This window comes from Neoarius graeffei, chromosome 2, assembly GCF_027579695.1.
Source record: "Neoarius graeffei isolate fNeoGra1 chromosome 2, fNeoGra1.pri, whole genome shotgun sequence".
Classification (NCBI taxonomy): domain Eukaryota; kingdom Metazoa; phylum Chordata; class Actinopteri; order Siluriformes; family Ariidae; genus Neoarius; species Neoarius graeffei.
The window spans coordinates 118,595,858-118,611,166 of NC_083570.1; positions in this window are offsets into that span (position 1 = coordinate 118,595,858).

Consider the following 15,309-nt stretch of genomic DNA (forward strand, 5'->3'; position numbering starts at 1 on the left):
GCAACATTTGAATCAGGCTACTTATTTTTAGGGGTGCTATAGCCTAAAATCACCACTGACATATCACAATTAATGACCAAAGCAAAGCAGAGTGTAAACAGTTCTGTGAAAACGTCATGAGGAGGAACTACAGCATCTTCCTCAACTCCTGATAAAACATCTTTATGGCTCTAACAGTCTTTGTGTCTTTGATCGACCGCTTGCTCCGCCCACATGAAAATAAAAATCTCTCACTCAGGAGTGTCCTGCAGGATCTCAGTCCTGATGCTCACCTCTAATCTCAACCAGATCCCTCTGAACCTTTCTGACAAGCGTTCTCAAAAATAAAACCCTGCACCTCTTACTGATGTCCGTGTTTGTGTGTTTTTATAACACATCATCTGTTCATTCTAAATAATGTATTAATGTGTCCCTGCAGTAGATGGTGCTGCTGTTCCTTATTTCCAGCTCTGTGCTCTGATTCGCTGTGACTTCTGTTATTAGTTAATATTTTACACTGTGGAATTTACTTACCAACTGAGAGTTCAACCTTGCTGAGTTCTCTTCTTACTTTATTTCTGTCCATGTGTTCGGCCACATAAGATTTGTATCCACCATGGTCAGAATCACTGATGTTCTTCAACACCAGAGAACAGTTTCCTTTAAGCAGCTCATCCTCAGGAACATCCACACGACCCTTATATCCTTCACCTTCTTCTGTACCATTACTGCTTCGCTCAAACACCGTGCCATTTTTGTTGCGCCACCAAATATGTGGTGTTTCTGTGAATGTTTCATTCAGTTTACACGGCAGGACGACTGTGGAACCCACTTTAGCTGATACAGTAACATCATCTGCACTGATGGATTCTGTGGAGGGAAACATTACAATCTACATGATTTGTCGCATTTATTTTTCATTTGTAGCATATTTTTTATGAAATGGTCAGAAATGATGTGCTGTTGGTCCTATAGAACCTGCTCACTCACCCACACAGGCAGCGAACCAGAAGATGGAAATATAAAGGAGAGTCATGATGCCTGTAAGACTCTTGTGGAGTGTTTACAGATTTTCTTAAACAAACAAACAAACAAACAAACAAACAAACAAACAAACAAACAAACAAACAAACAAAAGCAGGTTATAAACAAAAGTGTCATTACATCTGGCTGATTTCACACACAGTTGTAGTTATATTACACATTTACTACACATGAGTCATGATTTAATTTCAGAGCATGTTTACCTAAACCCAGTGATTTCAGCGCGCTTATAAAATTATCCTCATCACACTGTACAAGATCCCAGTAAACTCTGTTCTGAATATAGATTTGTAGTTATTTATTGAGTAAATGGATCATTTTAACTGGGTCTTTCCAGGCATTTGGTGCCATTTGAGTCCTTGTGACAGAAAAGGGGCATGTTGTGTGTATAACTGGGCTAATACCCAGGATTAATTAATAATACTTAAAAAAAGAAAGGAAAAAAAACCCTTGGATTTTATTGCAAGTGGGCTGAACGACCATGTTCACTCAACTTCAGTTACAAATATAAGTCATAAAAATCAAACAAATGATCAGTTTTTCATTATTGTTGCACAGCCTTATTTATAATATTCCTCATCAAATGTTGTTCTTCGTGATTAATACTTTTACAGTATGTTTGATTCTGTCTCGTAATTTGCTCTCAGAATACAATATTTGAACGTCAGAGAGAGTAAGATGGCAGCACCAAGGGCCATTTTATTTTCAGAGGAAACACTCTGGACACAGGAGGGAGTTTTTCCTTGCCCCCATCACCACAGGCTTGATAATTGAGGATAGATTAGGGATATAATTAGCTCATGTCTTAAGTCATTCAAATTCTGTAAAGCTGCTTTGGGACAATGCCTATTGTTAAAAGTGCTATACAAATAAACTTGACTTGATATGGCTTCAAATATGAACAAATGAATACTTGAACATGTCTTATTTGGATATTATCTGTCAGTACAAAGGGGATCATTTTTTGGGTTTTGTTTGGCTTTTAGGTGGGATGGGGGTGAGGCAAATCAGTGGCATTTCTTTAACGAACTGTAGTGTTGCTCATGTATGATGTCCTCACTGTTATATCATGCCTGCCTTGTTTCTCCTCTCTTCACTCTGTTACCTGTGAGATTTTAATATTAATAAAATTAAATTAAAAAATAATGTGGAGAATAAACTGGGTAATGTGGGGAATAAACTGGATAATGTGGGGAATAAACTGGGTAATGTGGGGAATAAACTAAGTAATGGGGAGAATAAACTGGGAAATGTGGAGAATAAATTGGGGAGAATAAATTGGGTAATGCTGAGAATAAACTGGGTAATGTGGAGAATGAACTGGGTAATGGGAAGAATAAACAGGGGAGAATAAACTAGATAATGTGGAAAATAAACTGTGCAATGTGGGGAATAAAATGGGTAATATGGAGAATAAACTGGGTAACGTGGAGAATAAACTGGGTAATGGAGAGAACAAACTGGGAAACAGGGAGAATAAACTGGGTAACATGGAGAATAAACTGGGTAATGTGGGGAATAAACTGGGTAATGTGAAGAATAAACTGGGGAGAATAAACTGGGTAATGTGGGGAATAAACTGGATAATATGGGGAATAAACTGGGCAATGGGGAGAATAAACTGGGTAACTGGGAGAATAAACTGGGTAATGGGGAGAATAAACTGGGTAATGTGGGGAATAAACTGGGTAATGTGGGGAATAAACTGGGTAATGGGGAGAATAAACTGGGTAATGTGGGGAATAAACTGAGTAATGGGGAGAATAAACTGGGTAATGTGGAGAATAAACTGAGTAATGTGGAGAATAAACTGGGGAATATGGGGAATGAACTGGGCAAAGTGGAGAATAAAGTGGGTAATATGGGTAATAAAATGGGTAACAGGGAGAATAAACTGGATAATGGGGAGAATAAACTGGGTAATTTGGAGAATAAACTGGGTAATTGGGAAAATAAACTGAGTAGCTTGGAAAATAAACTGGGTAACTTGCAGAATAAACTGGGTAATATGGAGAATAAACTGGGTAATGTGGAAAATAATCTGGGTAATGCGAAAAATATACTGGGTAGCTTGGAGAATAAACTGGGTAATATGGAGAATAAACTGGGTAATATGGAGAATTAACTGGGTAATGTGGAGAATAAACTGGGTAATGGGAAAAATATACTGGGTAGCTTGGAGAATAAACTGGGTAACATGGGGAATAAACTGGGTAATGTGGGGAATAAACTGGGTAATATGGGGAATAAACTGGGTAACGGGGAGAATAAACTGGATAACGGGGAGAATAAACTGGGTAATGGGGAGAATAAACTGGGTAATGTGAGGAATAAACTGGGCAATGTGGATAATAAACTGGGTAATGGGGAGAATGAACTGCATAATGGGGAGAATAAACTGGGTAATGAGGAGAATAAACTGAGTAATTTGGAGAATAAACTGGGTAACTGGGAAAATAAACTGAATAGCTTGGAGAATAAACTGGGTAACTTGCAGGATAAACTGGGTAATGTCTGGAATAAACTGGGAAATTTGGGGAATAAACTGGGTAATGTGGGTAATAAACTGGGTAATGTGGAGAATAAACTGGGTAACGTGGAGAATAAACTGGGTAATGGGGAGAATAAACTGGGTAATGTGGAGAATAAACTGAGTAATGTGGAGAATAAACTGGGGAATGTGGGGAATGAACTGGGCAAAGTGGAGAATAAACTGGTTAAAGTGGAGAATAAACTGGGTAAAATGGAGACTAATCTTGGTAATGTGGGGAATAAACTGGGTAAAGTGGAGAATAAACTGGGTAACGTGGAGAATAAACTGGTTAATGTGGAGAATAAACTGGATATTGTGGGGAATAAACTGGGTAATGGGGAAAATAAACTGGGTTATATGGAGAAACTGGGTAATGTGGAGAATAAACTGTGTAATGGGGAAAATAAACTGGGTAGCTTGGAGAATAAACTGGGTAGCTTGCAGAATAAACTGGGTAACATGGGGAATAAACTGGGTAATGGGGAGAATAAACTGGGTAACGTGGGGAAAAACTGGGAAATGTGGGGAATAAACTGGGTAATGTGGAGAATAAACGGGGTAATGTTTACATAATTTACATATACATAATTTAATCCAGTTTTGTTTGATGTTTGGTTTGAACTGCGGTAAAGTTGGAAATATATTCTCAGAGTCAAACTTCCCAGATCAATAACTCTGAATCCAAATGCTGATAAAACACAACAGACGCCTCTTTCCTCTTGTACCCAGTTCAACACCAAGCTATGTCCTGATTTTAATCAAACCCACAGTCTAAAGACATGCAGGTTCGGATAACTGGTGGCTCTAAATTGACCGTAGGTGTGAATGTGAATGGTTGTCTGTGTCTATGTGTCAGCCCTGTGATGACCTGGCGACTTGTCCAGGGTGAACCCCGCCTCTCGCCCATAGTCAGCTGGGATAGGCTCCAGCCCGCCCGCGACCCTGCACAGGATAAGCGGTTACGGATAATGGATGGATGGATGGATGGACAGATGTTCTCCAGCTGCACTAATCACACTGCTCTCTGTGAGCCGGCTGAGGCGAGTGTGCCAGGCCCGGCGCCAGGAACAGTTTACTAAGGGGGCAATTAGAAATCGCAAGGGGGCAAATATTTTTCATATAGTGTGTAGTAGTGATGGCGGTCTGACAACGTGTTTCAAACAATTAACTGCGCCAACCACAAAACCACGGCCCCGAAGGTTGCTTTAGTCCGGGAAAATCATGTGATACATTACCAGGGCAGTTGCGCTTTATCAGCACCCGTGCCCACCTGTTAACCTTCCCCTCCGATTTTCTTACAGACACGCGGTACAACCGGAAAGATGCCAAACATTAAACAACACTCACAAACCTACAGGCAAGTCCTTTACATTTAAAATACACACAAATAGCTCCGCGGCATGAAAACAAAACGTCAATGCAAGTAAGGTACTTGCCTCGGCGGCCAAAATCTCATCTCATCTCATCTCATTTCATTATCTCTAGCCGCTTTATCCTTCTACAGGGTCGCAGGCAAGCTGGAGCCTATCCCAGCTGACTACGGGCGAAAGGCGGGGTACACCCTGGACAAGTCGCCAGGTCATCACAGGGAACTTGACTGCATATTACAGGATATTGCAGAGACAGTGCACTTGTAAGTGTACATGTAAAACCCCCGCCCGCACGACCCCTCCCCTCCCCTCCCCCTCCCCTTGTCCTTATCACAGGTCTGTGTGTGCGCGGCTGTGTCAGCATTTCACACATACACCCACAATAACTAATCCCCAGTAGTTAGGATTGATACATATGTCTAAAACAGGGTTAATATTAAATTCAGGCTTTTTGAAATAATCCTACCTTAATACAGTTGAATTCTACGATTGCAACGTAAGAATCATAACAACCAATCAGATTTGTTCTACCGTGCCAGTTTTAGTAGTGATTCATGTGAAATGTATTTTTGTGCAATGCGCAACCACTTAATATTTCGTATTTGAAAATGCAAATTATTAATACGTCTATAATACATTATATTTTCATAAGAAAACAATTAAGTGATCTGAGTCTCCGTTGAGGGGGCGGGGCTGTAGCCACGAGGGGGCGACGCCCCCTTTCGCCCCCCCATGGCGCCGGGCCTGGAGTGTGCAGGGACCGTCTATAAAGTACAAGACTGAAAAAAAAAGATAACTTCACCCTTATTCACTGTAGTGTCACCAACATCACTGCACACATAAACAGCCCGCTGTTAGTGATTTTGGTGACACTACAGTAAATAAGAGTGAACCTATTGAATATTTTCTTAGCATCTCTTTTCGGTCTTGTACTTTTTTAGACGGTCCCTGTGCACTCAGCCGCCTCACAGAGAGCAGTGTGATTAGAGAAATGATCACGTTATAACGTGAAACGTGTCACATAATAACGTAAAAATATATTGTTATAACAATAAACGTTTCACTTTATTACGGGAATTAATTGGCAATATGAAATAACTTTTTGAAAAAGTGACAAAGTTCCATTCAAATACATTTTCATTCAAAAAGAAATGTGCTGAAATGAAGTGAAAGTGAAGATAATTTTAGCTCTTAGAACATGGAAATATAATGTGCATCCAAAGCACTGTTTAATAGAGACGAGAATATCCTGTAAGGGAGGAGGGGACAGGGGAGATGAAGACGTGATTTAGTTCACATCTACTGTACATCTGGATCCCTGACTCAGCATTTGTCCCCTGTACAGAATAGTTTATGGAAGAAGAAAGAAGTCAGCTTTAACACACGAGTCAGAGTTTACTGGTGATTTTTCTCCATGAATACTTGATGTTTATTAACTATTAAATTGATGTTTGTAACCTGAATGATGAATTTCTCCCTCTGTAAAAGTAATCCTGTCTCTGAAATGAATGAGCTGCTCTTAGAGAAAGTTCCCTAGGATTCATGTTCTACTGTCAGGAAAAAAAAAACACACACTGAAGGAGAATCACTGATCCTTTAAACTACTGAAAAGAGTCCACAGATTGAGATAAACATCAATAAGAATCCAAAACTGAGTCTTACCCTGGAGATGGAAGATTTCCTGTGATTCAGAAAGAGTTAAAGAAACTTTTTTGTTGAGAAACTTCTGCTGTTAGCTGCTGTTCAGGGATAAGTGCCAACACAATGAATGACTCCAGACTCGTTTCTCTCTCACACACATTTATTGGAAGGGTAACAGTCCTGCACATTACAGGGTTTGGAAGAGAATTTCCATGGTGTATTTGAGACGACTGAGTGTCACTCCTCCTAATACCTACTGAGAGTTCATTTTTATGGTTTTGATCCAAAAGTGAATGATATGAAGAGAACCAGAGCGTCAGCAACACAGTAGGTCACAGCTGTACCAATGGAAACCAGACTCGTTTATAATTAGCTAAGTTGCTCTTTATGAAAACAATTAGAACAATTAGATCTTCAAAACTAAACAATCCAAATAAAAATGCATTGAAAAGTCAGGGAGGAGGAGCGATTTTCCTGAAAGTTCGTTAACCGGCCTAATTAGCAACTTGTTAATGAGAAATCACAAAACCAGGGAGTAACTTCTGTGCAGACTGATTAGATCTTCCAAACAAAACAATCAGAATCAAAATCTATTGAAAACTGAGGGAGGAGTAGTGATTTTTGTGAATTGTGGACAGATGGATGGAAGGATGACGGATGCCATGTGATGGCAATAACTCATCACCTGTAGCGTAGTTTGGGGGGGGGGCATCGGCGCCAAAAACCCAGGGCCTCACCACTAGGGGGGGCCCCTGCCAATCACCGGACGTGCTGGTCAAACTTTATTTACACTATGTGCCTGCGCCGGTGGCGTCTACACATAACGTGGAATATGGTTATATAATTATTCTATTTTCTGTGACGAGACAGCTTATATCAAGGTAAGACACACTAGGCCTACTGGCACTGACATAGGCTTATGGCTTGTTTATGCGTACCCTCCAGATTCTGAAGTTGCCCCTGCGCAGTGGTCCATGCTGCTCAGGATTCTAATGCTATGGTTACTCAAACAAAGAATTAATCTGCTAGCTGAGTTGTGGTGTGGTGATGGTACGGTTTTCTTAGCAGTGTTAAAACAAGTATGAGGCGGTTTAAATCCGGTGCACGTAAAAGGAGAGAAAGATTAGAGGAGCAACAGAGGAGAGATGCTGTGACTTCTAGCTGTGCTCCACTGACGAGATATTTTCGCCAGGCTACGGTTGATGCTACACCTGAGGTGAACGAGACAGGTGGATGTGCTGGTACTAGCACTGTGGAAAATGCTAGTCAGGTGGAGTTTACTGTCCGGGAAGATGGCTCTTCTGACTGCACAACCTGCCCTCGCTCATCTCTCGACTTGAGCGAGGAAGAGAACGTAAGCGAAAGGGTCAGCAGACCTTCTGAGGTTGAAAACACTAGTCGCCTGGGGGGATGCATTGTCGGGGAAAGTGGCGCAGCTACTGCGAGCACATCTCGCACTAGCTCATCCCTCGATTTGAATGAGCCGTATCCCACGGACCCCTACCTGTTCCAAAACCAGTCACTAAGCAATAGCATTATCAGAGATGTGATAGCGCATGGACCCTGTCAACCCGGTTTAAATGACAGCTACTCTGACTTCCCCTACAACACTGATAACAGGCGATTCAAAACGTCACGGTACAAGCGCAATGTAGGCAATTCATGTGTTGACCGACAGTGGCTTGTATACTCCCCCAAAGGACAGCGGCTCTATTGCTTTTGTTGCTGGCTGTTCGCCAAAAGATGCCATAAGAAGATGGGCAAGTGGGCGGATCCTTGAGTGGGGTTAACCAATTTCAGGAAAGCAGTCGAAAAAATTGAAATACATGAAAAAAGCAACATGCACCGTGAGGCAGAGAAACAATTTCTCATGACGAAGTATCGCGTCAGTCAAGATTGTTCAGTCATTGCAGAGGTGTTGAAAGCTGAGAGACAACGGGTGGAGAAGAATCGGCAAATTGTGCGCAGGCTGGTTGATACTACTCTCTTTCTGGGGAGACAAGGACTCCCGTTCCGTGGACACAGAGAGTTTGCGGGACTTGGCGCTCCTGATGTTAATGAGGGGAATTATTTGGAACTTTTAAAACTTCTTGCTCACTATGATGTCATTATTGATCAGCACTTGAGCAACCCAGCAGGCCACGTATCCTATCTTAGTCCCCAGACCCAAAATGAACTAATAAAAACGATTGCATGCGAAGTGATGTCCACAATCACAAACGAAATCAAAACTGCTAAACACTATTCTGTTATTGTCGATTCAACCATTGACATCGCAAAAATGGACCAGTTCTCCCTCTCTATCAGATATGCCACTGCCTCCGGTGAACCCATGGAGCGTTTCATTAAATTCGCAGAGCTTCCCGACAGTTCTGCGGAGTCATTCTGCAACATCCTCACAGACACACTCACCAATGAACTGGGACTTGATGTCAGATTAATGAGAGGACAGGCTTATGATGGTGCACGAACTATGTCGGGGCACTTATCAGGACTTCAGGCACGCGTCAAAGAGCACTGTTCAGAAAAGGCAATATATGTACACTGTTGTGCGCATAATTTGAATTTGATTCTTATGGATGCTGTCTGTTCTTTGTCTACGACCAAACTTTTTTTTGGAACACTTGAATCATTGTATGCATTCTTGACATCTAGTTTACCCAGATATAAAATACTGCAGGACGAACAGCAAAAAAAACTAGATGGGGCTGTTTTGACATTAAAGAGATTGTCAGACACACGATGGGCTTCTAGAAAGCAAGCCACGGATGCGGTTAAGCAAAGCTTACCAGCAATTCTGGAGGCATTGCACAGAATAATAGATCACCCCAATACAAGTCCAAAAACCGCGTCAGATGCAGAGGGCCTGTTGACAAAACTTAATACGTTCGAATTTAAGTTTTTGTTGACTTTTTGGGGTATTCTCCTTGAGAAAACATTCATACTGTCAAACTACCTCCAAGAAGAATCAATTGACGTCAATACGGCTGCTAAGCTCATAGATTCCTGTATGGAACAAATCCAAAAGTTGCGCACAGCTGAAGCATTCAGTGCGATTGAGCACACGGCCAGGGAGCTAGCCATACTGTGCGAGGGGACGACTGAGTTCGAGAGGGAAAGGAGTCATTAAAAAAACGTTTCTACTCAGACGAACTCCCAGATGAGATTGTGGAAGACAGCAGGGACAGGTTCAGAGTGGACGTGTTTTATTATGTGCTTGACATGTTCATTTCCCAATTTGAACACAGGTTCGCAGATTTCAGGAAATTGGCTGGAAGATTTTCTGCCCTGAATCCTAAACATTTCACTTCACCCGACACCACTGAAAAGGTTAGGGAGCTTGCAGACTTTTATTCAGGGGACATATCCAGTACTGAAGAGGTAGTTGACGAATTCAGTACCTTTTGTGCCATATACCGTGAACTGCGTGTGGTGTTAAACACGCATGAGATCCTCAAATTTCTTATTGCCAATGACATGGACCGGGCTTTCCCAAATTTGTCAATTTTGTATCGTATTTACTTGAATATCCCAATAAGCAGTGCGAAGGCTGACAGGAGTTTTAGCCGACTGAAGCTCATAAAGAGTTTTTTACGATCAAACATGGGTGAGACGCGCTTGTCAGATTTGGCGCTGATCTGTATCGAGAGGGACATCGATGTGAATAAGGAAAGCGTTGTTGACAGATTTGCTAGTATGAAGGAGAGAAAGCTAAAGCTGAAACTAAATTAAATGTTATAAGGCTGCCCTTTTTTGTTCAGTTGAGCCCACAGACGCAATCTTAATAATCAATCATTATGGGCATAGGCATTACTTTTTTTGATGGACATACAATACTTGTTTGATGGGCATACAATAATTTCCACCAAATGATATTTTGCCACTGGTTTGTACTTGTTTGCAATGCGCAGTTCCAGTGCGCTACGCAGTGCTGCAGAGTTCGAATGATATAATCACCCAGAGCGAGCTGTATGATTTATAATTGATGTGAAATAAAATTAAAGCCTGTTAGTTTGCACTTATTGTCATGCGTGAGTCTGTTGCTGAAGATTATGGTCGCATTTTTGAAATTGTAAAAATGCCTTTATCGCCGGTATTTTATTAGGCTATAGCCTAAGATATGGGTAGGGGGGCCTCTGAAACATCTACCACCCCCCCGTCACAATACCCAAGCTACGCCCCTGCTCATCACCCTACAGCCAGTGAGCTAAAAAGAAGATAAATCCTGGCCATGTTTTAGTAATTTGTTCTGAATAGCATAGCCTGCTCTTCATAGCCTGATCCACTGAAAACATCTGGAGCTGATGGTATGGACAGTACAGAGCATGTAGGACCACAATTTAACTAAAACAAATGAACGAGTACAACGTGGTCAACAGAAATGGTTCTGTTTCTGTAATAAAGTTATAATAATAATAATAATAATAATAATAATAATAAACAGCTGGAACATCAGCTCAGGTCATGTCTCCTCCTCTATCTTGAGTACTGAACATGATTCCACTTCCTGTTTGCACAATATACATCTCTGAACTTCATATTGTGTGTGTTTGAAGGACATTTCAGTTCTTGAGTGTCAGTTCTCAGACTCTGTTCATGTGCTTGCTTTGCTTTTTAGCCCTTTGGTCTCACTGTAACACTTTTTGGCCAAGTTTCCTGGATTATGTTTTTTGTTTGTTTGTTTATTATGGACTTGGAGCCAATACAGCCCCTGAAGGAACATGTGTAAAACATATACAGTGTCTTGCAAAAGTATTCATCCCCCTTGGTGTTTGTCCTGTTTTGTTGCATTACAAGCTGGAATTAAAATGGATTTTTGGAGGGTTAGCACCATTTGATTTAAACAACATGCTGTCATGCTCCACCCCGGACATCCACTCCGGAGATTACGGATCTCTCACGCCAGTGCCGATCTGGATCCGGGACAGGAATTCCTTCTCCCCTGAACTCACTTCCTGGTTTTCACTGCTGCTTATTTAAAGGCCATTCTCAGACTCTGTTTTGGCCAGAACATCTTGTTTGCTTCTCTAGCCGTTTCTGTGCCTCTCTTGCTCCTCATGGTTTTTCTCTTGTCCATGGTTTTTGCACTAGCGTTTTTCTGGTTCTTGTTTTTTTGCACTAAGGGTTTTTTCTAGTTCATGGTTTTTGCACTTAGGGTTTTTTCTTGTTTATGTTTTTTGCTCTAGCATTTTTGTCCTTGTCTGTCTCATGTTTTTGTCAAGTTTTTGTCTCTTTTTACCTCGACTATTTTTGCCATTTGTTTTTGTCCCATTTTTGCCACACCCTTTTCCCTGGATTAAAGCACCTTATTTATTGGTTTACTGTCTGTGTTCTGCCTGTGGATCCTTATTTCACCACACCTCCACCACCCCTAACAGTTCATCGTGGAGGTCGACGCTTCAAAGTCCAGGGTCAGAGTCATTCTCTCCCAGAGGGCCAGCGATAACAAGGTCCACCCCTGCTCCTTCTTCTCTTGCTGGCTGTCCCCTGCTGTGAACGTAATTACGACATCAGCGACAAAGAGTTGTTGGCCATCAAGCTAGCCTTGGAGGAGTGGAGGCACTGGCTTGAGGGGTTGGATCTCCCCTTCCTAGTCTGGACCAACCATAAAAATCTGGAGTACCTCAAGTTTGCCAAACGTCTCAATTCCTGTCAAGCCCGTTGGTCTCTCTTCTTCTCCTGGTTCAACTTCACGCTCTCCACCAACCCTAACACATGCTTACAGCTTTAAAGGTGCAAATTGTTTTTTATTGTGATACAAACAATAAATAAGATGAAAAACCAGAAATCCAGTGTGCATAAGTATTCACCCCCTTTTGTATGAAACCCCTAAATAAGAGCTAGTCCAACCAATTCACTTCATAAGTCACATAATTAGTTGATTAAGATCCACCTATGTGCAATCAAAGTGTCACATGATCTGTCACATGATGTCTGTATAAATCAACCTGTCCTGGAAGGACCCTGACTCTGCAACACTACTAAGCAAGCAACATAAAAACCAAGGAGCCTCCAAACAGGTCAGAGACAAAGTTGTGGAGAAGTATAGATCAGGGTTGGGTTATAAAAAATATCCCAAACTTTGAATATCCCACAGAGCACCATTAAATCCATTATAGCAAAATGGAAAGAATATGGCGCCACTACAAACCTGACAAGAGAAGGCCCTGCCCACCAAAATTCAGACTGGTCAAGGAGGGCATTAATCAGAGATGCAAAAAAGACACCAAAGATAACACTGAAGAAGCTGCAAAGATCCACAGTGGAGATGGGAGTATCTGTCCATAGGACCACTTTAAGCCCACAGAGTGGGCGGGGCTTTATGGAAGAGTGGCCAGAAAAAAGCCATTGCTTAAGAAAACATGTTTAGAGTTTGCCCAACAGCATGTGGGAGACTCCCCAAGCACATGGAAGAAGATTCTCTGCTCAATTGATCTTTTTGGCCATCATGGGAAACACCATGTGTGGTAGAAACCCAACACCCTGAGAACACAATTCCTACAGTGAAGCATGGTGGAGGCAACATCATCCTGTGGGGATCTTTTTCATCTGCAGGGGCAGGAAAGCTGGTCAGGACTGAAGGAAAGATGGATGGCACTAAATACAGGGCAATTCTGGAGGAAAACCTGTTTGAGTCGGCCAGAGGTTTGAGACTGGGACGAAGGTTCATGTTCCAGCAGGACAATGACCCTAAACATCCTGCTAAACCTTCACTGGAGCTTAAACATTTAAACAAAAGGAAACATTTAAATGTCTTGGATTGGTTTAATCAAAGCCCTGACCTCAATCCAACTGAGAATCTGTGGCATAACTTGAAGATTGCTGTACCATACACCAACATAACCCATCTAACTTGAAGGAGTTGGGGCAGTTTTGCCTTGAGGAATGGGCAAAATCCCAGTGGCTAGATGTGCTAAGCTAATAGAGACAGACCCCAAGAGAGTTGCAGCTGTAATTGCAGCAAAAGATGGCTCTACAAAATATTGACTTGGGGAGGTGAATACCTATGCACACTCAAGATTTCTGTTTTTTTTTTTTCATCTTAATTATTGTTTGTGTCACAATAAAACAACAATTTGCACCTTTAAAGTGGTAGGCATGCTGTGCTAAGCCCCCTAAAAACCCATTTTAATTCCATATATATATATATATATATATATATATATATATATATATATATATATATATATATATATACACACACACTACCATTCAAAAGTTTGGGGTCACTTTGAAATGTCCTTATTTTTGAAAGAAAAGCACTGTTCTTTTCAATGAAGATCACTTTAAACTAACCAGAAATACACTCTATACATTGCTAATGTGGTAAATGACTATTCTAGCTGCAAATGTCTGGTTTTTGGTGCAATATCTACATAGGTGTATAGAGGCCCATTTCCAGCAACTATCACTCCAGTGTTCTAATGTTACAATGTGTTTGCTCATTGCCTCAGAAGGCTAATGGATGATTAGAAAACCCTTGTACAATCATGTTAGCACAGCTGAAAACAGTTTAGCGCTTTAGAGAAGCTACAGTATAAAACTGACCTTCCTTTGAGCAGATTGAGTTTCTGGAGCATCACATTTGTGGGGTCCATTAAATGTTCAAAATGGCCAGAAAAATGTCTTGACTATATTTTCTATTCATTTTACAACTTATGGTGGGAAATAAAAGTGTGACTTTTCATGGAAAACACAAAATTGTCTGGGTGACCCCAAACTTTTGAACGGTAGTATATATATATATATATATATATATATATATATATATATATATATATATATATATATATATATAACACACAAAGTATCTGGTGCGTGTGAGAAACTACTTGAGAGAAGCCTGTACTCTGTAAATATGACGATGCATTTCTGATGGGAGAACAGCTGAACAGAGGGATATATTCTAGAACACAACATGTACCAGAAGATGTCAGATGTAAATCAACTAACACACCACGTGCACACTGGATACCTTCTCTTCGTTTCTACACATGTCGCTTTAGGGGCTCCATGGGAGCAACACATGGAGCCTCAACCTTCTGAGTGATTATTATTATTATTATTATTATTATTATTATTATTATTATTAAAGTGTATTTTAGCATATACTAGGACATTGTAGAGATGCAATTCACATGATAAAATCATGTAATACTCACGATGGTAATAAAATTTAAATGAAGGAAAGAGAATATATATAAATAACAATTAGAAAATTCAAGAAAAACAATAACAGAAAACTGCATCTTTATGTAAATTATCAGATAAAATGGATTGTTAAACCAAATGTTTTCTGTTTAAATCTCACAGGATATTAAAAGATTCTTCCATATAACCACAGGAAGGTCAATAGTTCTATTTTTACTCTGATAACTTGATTAAACTCAACTCTCATCCTTACAGTTTATCCTACAGTGGGTTTAGCAGGAGTGGAAATTTCTGAGCAAAGTGTTTCAGCTGTTTCAGATTAAATACTCTCAGATACAAGACTATGCAAAAAAAAAAAAAACATTCTGATACACTTAGGATTAATAATTGTATGTTTCTGAATTTTTTTTACTAGTTTTATTAATTTATTTTGAGTATTTTATACAGCACACATCAATGACTTTTCATTTTAATGCAAAAAAAGGAAAGCGATATTTCTGTAGAAATGTACATGAAGTGATTTTTATATTTGTGTTTTTAGGAATCAAAAAAAGCCTTTAAATCATGTCTTTATTCACTTAAATAAGCAAA